Source organism: Sorex fumeus, unplaced genomic scaffold (genome assembly GCF_029834395.1).
Source record: "Sorex fumeus unplaced genomic scaffold, SorFum_2.1 ptg000002l, whole genome shotgun sequence".
Classification (NCBI taxonomy): Eukaryota; Metazoa; Chordata; class Mammalia; order Eulipotyphla; family Soricidae; genus Sorex; species Sorex fumeus.
The window spans coordinates 51,662,128-51,668,127 of record NW_026606059.1 but is presented as its reverse complement, the minus strand read 5'-3'; positions in this window follow the sequence as shown (position 1 = coordinate 51,668,127).

The window sequence follows — 6,000 nt, the reverse complement described above, 5'->3', positions numbered from 1 at the left end:
AGAAGGAGAAGGAGAAGGAGAAGGAGAAGGAGAAGGAGAAGGAGAAGGAGAAGAAGAAGAAGAAGAAGAAGAAGAAGAAGAAGAAGAAGAAGAAGAAGAAGAAGAAGAAGAAGAAGAAGAAGAAGAAGAAGAAGAAGAGTACCTGCCACAGAGGTAGGTTTGGAGGGGGAGAAATAGAAAGTGGATGGTGCGAAGGAAATCTGGGGACATAGGACATAGGTGGTGGGAAATGTACACTAGCAGATGAATGAGTGCTGAAAAACTGCATGACTGAAACCTAATCATGAATAGCTTTGTAATGGTCTATCTCAGAGTGATTCAATGACTATAACAACAACAAAATTCAAAGAGAAGAGAAAAGTCTCTACAGAAATGGTATTAAAAATTTGTAGAGTCAAAAAAAATTGTATACTTATACACTAAAAATCTAAACTAGATCCCTATATAACTCCCATGTAAAAATGTTATTAAATAAATAGTGTATTATCTCAATTTTTGTTGATCTTATGATATCTTAATTTTATCGCTTTTTATAAAAAAAACTAATTTTTAGTTTTCTAGATATATATATATATATATATTTCTTTTTTCCAGAATCTGCTGCCCCTGAGCAAGGCTGTCTTCACTGGGGTCCCTCAGAGTGAGGCGGGTTGAATCTTCCTCCCTGCCCTAAGCAGAACCCTGGCAGCCCAAAACATCCAGAACCCAGCCACAACCATGCTCAAGGCCTCTCTCCACATGCTCCAATGATCCTTGGTAGTCACACCCACAAAGTACTCCCGGCACCATCAATGACCAAGATCAAGAGACTATAAAACAGAGCTCTCAGAAGAGAACCACAGGGCATATTCTGGCTTTTTCCTGTAAAAAAAAAAGCTGTTAAAACCTCTGGCCCTCTCAGAGAGCCTGACAAGCTACCGAGGATATCCTGTCCACATAGCAGAGCCTGGCAAGCTCCCTGTATTCAATATGTCAAAAGCAGTAACAATAATGGGCCTCATTCCCCTGACCCTGAAAGAACATCCAAAATAGCCATAGGGAAAGACAAGCAAGGAGAGGCTGCTAAAATCTCAGGGCTGGGACGAATGGAGACATGGATACATTACTGGTGCCCCCTTAAGCAAATAGATGATAAAGGGACGACAGTGCTATGATAGTGCTACAGTGTTAGATATGTCTTTATATTGAAATTTTTAGATTCAGTACTTTGAAGATAGATATGCTATTGTAATTTAGTCTGCAAGTTTCCAGAAAACTGCAAATGTTAAGATCAATTTTCTGTGGTTTTTATTGCTGTTGTTTGTTTTGGTTTTTGAGAAATACCTGGAAGTGCTCAGAGATCACTTCTAGCAGGACCCAGGAACCATATGGAGTTTTGTGGATTAAACCTAGTTCTGCTGCATGCATGGCAAGAAAATTTTCTTACCTATTTATTATACTATTTTTCCAGCCCTAAGATCACTTTTGTCATATAGTTTCTCCAATGTTTTATGTTAGTTTTGTTTTTTTATTAGATTATCAGGAGATCACTTGATTACTTGATATCCCATTACTCATTGATTTGCTCGAGCGGATGCCAGTTATGTCACCATTTATCCATGTTTCATGCTAGTCCATTGGCATCTGCTCACTACAGGAACATGAAGAGCTTCAAACTGTTTGTTCAGGGTCTTGACTAAGAAGTCTAACCATCTTGTAGTTGGGCGGCCACGCATTGTTTTGATGTCATGGGGAATCCAGGTGGTAACAGCTCTCTCTAGTCCAGTGGTAGTCTTCAAATCATATTAGGTATCCAGTCCATCTGATTTTCGATGCCTTGGCAAATGACACAGCACCCCTGATTCTCGATTGTCAATGGAGGTCAGAACTCCAGATTCCTTCTATCACTTGAGTGAAGCATGACACTCCAAGAATAGCTCTTTTGATTCCTCTTTGGGTGACCCAAATAGTGTTCTCATCCTGTTTTCATTGGGCCCAGGCCTCTGAGGCATATATTACTGTAGGGAGAATGGTAGAGTCGAAGAGATGTCCCCTGAGCTGGAGGTTCTTCATCCTCTTAACTATTTCTTTAATGCTCTTGAAGGCGTTCCAAGTTGCTCTCTTCCTTCTGCGCAGCTCAGGTGCCAAGTTATTTGTCATGTTGAGTTCTTGACCTAGGTACACATAACTGCTGCATTCGTGATGTTCATTCCGTTGAGAGCAAATGGAACATCAGGAACGAGTCCATTTTTCATGAACATTGTCTTCATGAGATTCAGCTGCAATCCGCCATTTACACACTCATGGTCGAAGTCAGCCAACATTTGTGCTGCTTGGCTAATGTTTGGTGTTATTAGAACGATGTCATCAGCGAAGTGGAGGTGGTGTAGTTGTCAACCGTCTATATTCATTCCCATTCCTTCCCATTCCAGTCATCGCATGATGTTCTCAAGGGTGGCACTGAAGAGTTTCTTTGAAATTGTATCACCCTGCTGAACCCCTCTCTTGATCACCTCCTTGTAGAATGCTGAGATCCTGGTGGTGAATCCGTAATACTGCTCACAGAGGATCCTGATGTATTGAGTTTGAATGCCCTGTTTGGCTAGGGTTTCGATGACCACTTCAGTCTCAACAGAATCAAATGTCTCCTTTAAATCAATGAACATTAGACAGAGCAGCATCTTGAACTCCCGAGGATTCTCAATGAGCTTGGTTACCCTGTGTGTATGGTGGATCATGCTGAATCCTTTTGGAACCTGGCTTGCTTGCATCTAGTGTTCTGCCAATCCTATTCAGGATGACTCAAGTGAACAGCTTGTAGAAAACGGACAATGGGCAGATCAGGTCATGTTGTGGATGTCTCCCTTCTTGTACAGTAGAACAATCCTGCTGGTTTTCTACTGGGATGGAAACTTGCATTCAATTAGGTAGCATGTGAAGAGCCGAGCCAGTGTATAGATGAATACTGATAGCAGGTTCTTCAGGTGTTCGGGTCTGACCTTGTCTGGATCGGGTGCTGTATGCTTCTTTACCAACAAAATGGTGTGTCGGATTTCAGAAATTTTACTATCTGTTATACTATCTCTCCAGCCCCAAGATCACTTTTGTTATATAGTTTATCCATTTTTTTGTTTCTTTTATTTTTTTAATTGGATCACCGTGAGTTATGGTTACAAACTTTAATGATTACATTTCAGTCATACAATGATAGAGCACCTATCCCTCCACCAGTGCACATTTTCCACCACCTTTGCTCCCAGTTTAACCTCCTGTCACCCCACCCCATCCCACCCGCTGCCTCAGTGGCAGGCACATTCCTTCTCACTCTCTCTCTAATTTTTGATCTCATGATTTGTAATATAGATACCAGGAGGCCATCATGTTTGGTCCTTTATTTCTGCACTCATCTCCCATCCCAAGCAATCCCTCCAACCAACATTTACTTAGTTGTCCCTTCTCCATCCCAACTGCCCTTTCCCCCAGCACATGAGGCCAGATTAAAAACCATAGCGTGATCCTCGTGGCCATTATCTCTACTGTCCTTAGGTATTAGTCTCATATTATTACTTTATATTCCACAAATGAGTGCAATCATTCTGTCTGTCCCTCTCTCTCTAACTCATTTCACTTATCATGATACTCTCCATGTCCATCCACTTATCCACAAATTTCATGATTTCATCTCTTATAACAGCTGGATAGTATTTCATTGTGTAGATGTGCCAAAGTTTCTTTAACCAGTGCTCTGTTCTTGGAAACTGGGGTTTTTTCCAGATTCTGGCTATTGTGAACAGTGCTGCAATAAACATACAAGTGCAGATGCCATTTATACTTTTTTTTTTTGCATCTCCAGGGCATACATAGTTGGTCTAAAAGGTAATTAACACCATATAATTCTACTCTAATCGCATCCTCACTTTAAGAAAAGAAAGTTTTTCAATGGATTCTAATTATGTGAAGGATAATGTTATTTACCCCAAAAGAAATCATTTTGAATATGTAAGGTGGGACATGAAAACGGATGTGGGCAGCTGCTGAAAGCAAACAGTGCTGACTGATAATAAGAAAATGGGAGTTTCTATGTAAGAAATTGAATTCTGCCAACATATGCTTGAGTTAGAAAGTGGATCCTCTTCCAACACCTACAGATAATCTGGCTAAGCAGGACCTTCACATCAAGGGGTTGTTATTGGTTCTACTTCAGATTACTCTACCCAGAATTTGTGACCTACAGAGCTATGAGATAATAAATGATTGCAGTGAAGTTTATCCTGAAGTTTCCATTGGCAGGGATAGAAAGCTAATACTGCCAATTTAGGCTTTAGGAAAATATTTGTGCTCAGAAAGAGAGCTAAACCCATGGTTCCATCACTATCACTTAGAAATGAAACATTTTAACTATGATGCTCTGTCTTTTGAGTATTTGTTGAGTGAGAATAGAAAGGGAAAAAAAGGAGGGTGAAATAGAGATGTTGCATTATGAAGACATACAAGTGAAGGTTTTATACCTTGGTAATAGTTGGTGAGTGCTATTTGTTTATAATATTATAGAAATATTTAAAACATACTTTGAGTGAGGCTTGGCTCGAGCATCCAGAATGTGGCCTGGAGTGTGGTGGCAGCTGGGTAGTAAAGGTAGTGGAGGTTGCCTGATGAGGTATTTATCTGGCACCGGCAGGTTGAGTCTTCTGAGTGTCGTTTCTGTGTCACTAAGGATTGGTGGAAGCAGGCAGAGAATCTCTGTTTCCAGGTTCCATTGAGCCTCGAGTCCAAGGTCACAAAGTTCTGCTTTACCTGGTTCTGTGAAGTGTCACTCATGAGTGAGGCTTTTCGATTCCTCTTTAGTACAAAGAAGAATCGAAGAGCTATGCTTAGAGTATCACGCTTCTCTCAAGTGAGAGAAAGAATCCAGAATTCCGTCAACAATCAAGAAACAAAGACACTGTCTTATTTGCCAAGTCATAAAATATCAGATGGACTGGACATGTAATTCGATTTAGAGACGACCAGTGGACTAGAGCTGTACTGACTGGATTCCATGGGACGTCAAAAGGACACATGGCTGCCCAATTACAAGCCGGCTGAACTTCTTTGTCAAAACCCTGAACAAACGGTTTGAGGCTCTCTGTGTTCCTGGAGTGAGCAGATGCCATTGGGTTACACTAGCACTCGACGGGACGAATGGAGACATTACTGGCACCCGTTCAAGCAAATCAACAATCAACAGGATGACAAGTGATACACGTGATACTTTGGGTGATAGTTTGTGCTTTGACTCTAAATCAAATATCTTTTGCTACCACTGGCCATCTATAGGGTATTAGATAAAACATATTTGCTTGCCAAACCTCACTGTTCATATCTGTAAAATGGAGAAAGTTGCCATATCAAAGGTAATGGTCTGTTGTGAGTATTAAATAAGAGAAAGACGTGAAGTCCTTCCTCCAAAACCTGGCACCTATTAAGCGCTATATAAATAGTCATAATTAAAATTATTCATGTATTCATTCAAAAAGTATGTATTAATCATTTGCTCTATTCCAGGCATTGCTAGGCAATACAAGAACACATTATGAATAAGGCATAGCCTCTATCCTCAAAAATCTCCCAGCCTAGTGTGTCCACAAGTATTCTTTGCATTTATTCATATATGCAAATTTTTCAGTGCATGTGTGTGTGTGTGTGTGTGTGTGTGTGTGTTGAGTGTAGTGGTGGTTTGAACACAGCATCCCCTGAAAGCCCGAAAGAACAAAGCACTGCATTCAAGCTCAAGGGCAGGGTGGGGGATGCAGGCCCAGTCATCCATCTTTTTCTTCCTCAGAGGTAGGCGTCTGTTTACTCTGGGAACACTGACAAGATGACTATTAAATCATTGCAGAGTGGTAGAGCTGGGAGGTCCCAGAAAGCCCTTCCCTCACACCCACCCCATTCTGGCACAAAGAGGGATGTTATGCCTCATACATACCGACAGATGTGCCACAGGAAAAGGACTTTCCAAGCCAAGTCCTTTTGCCTGTTCTT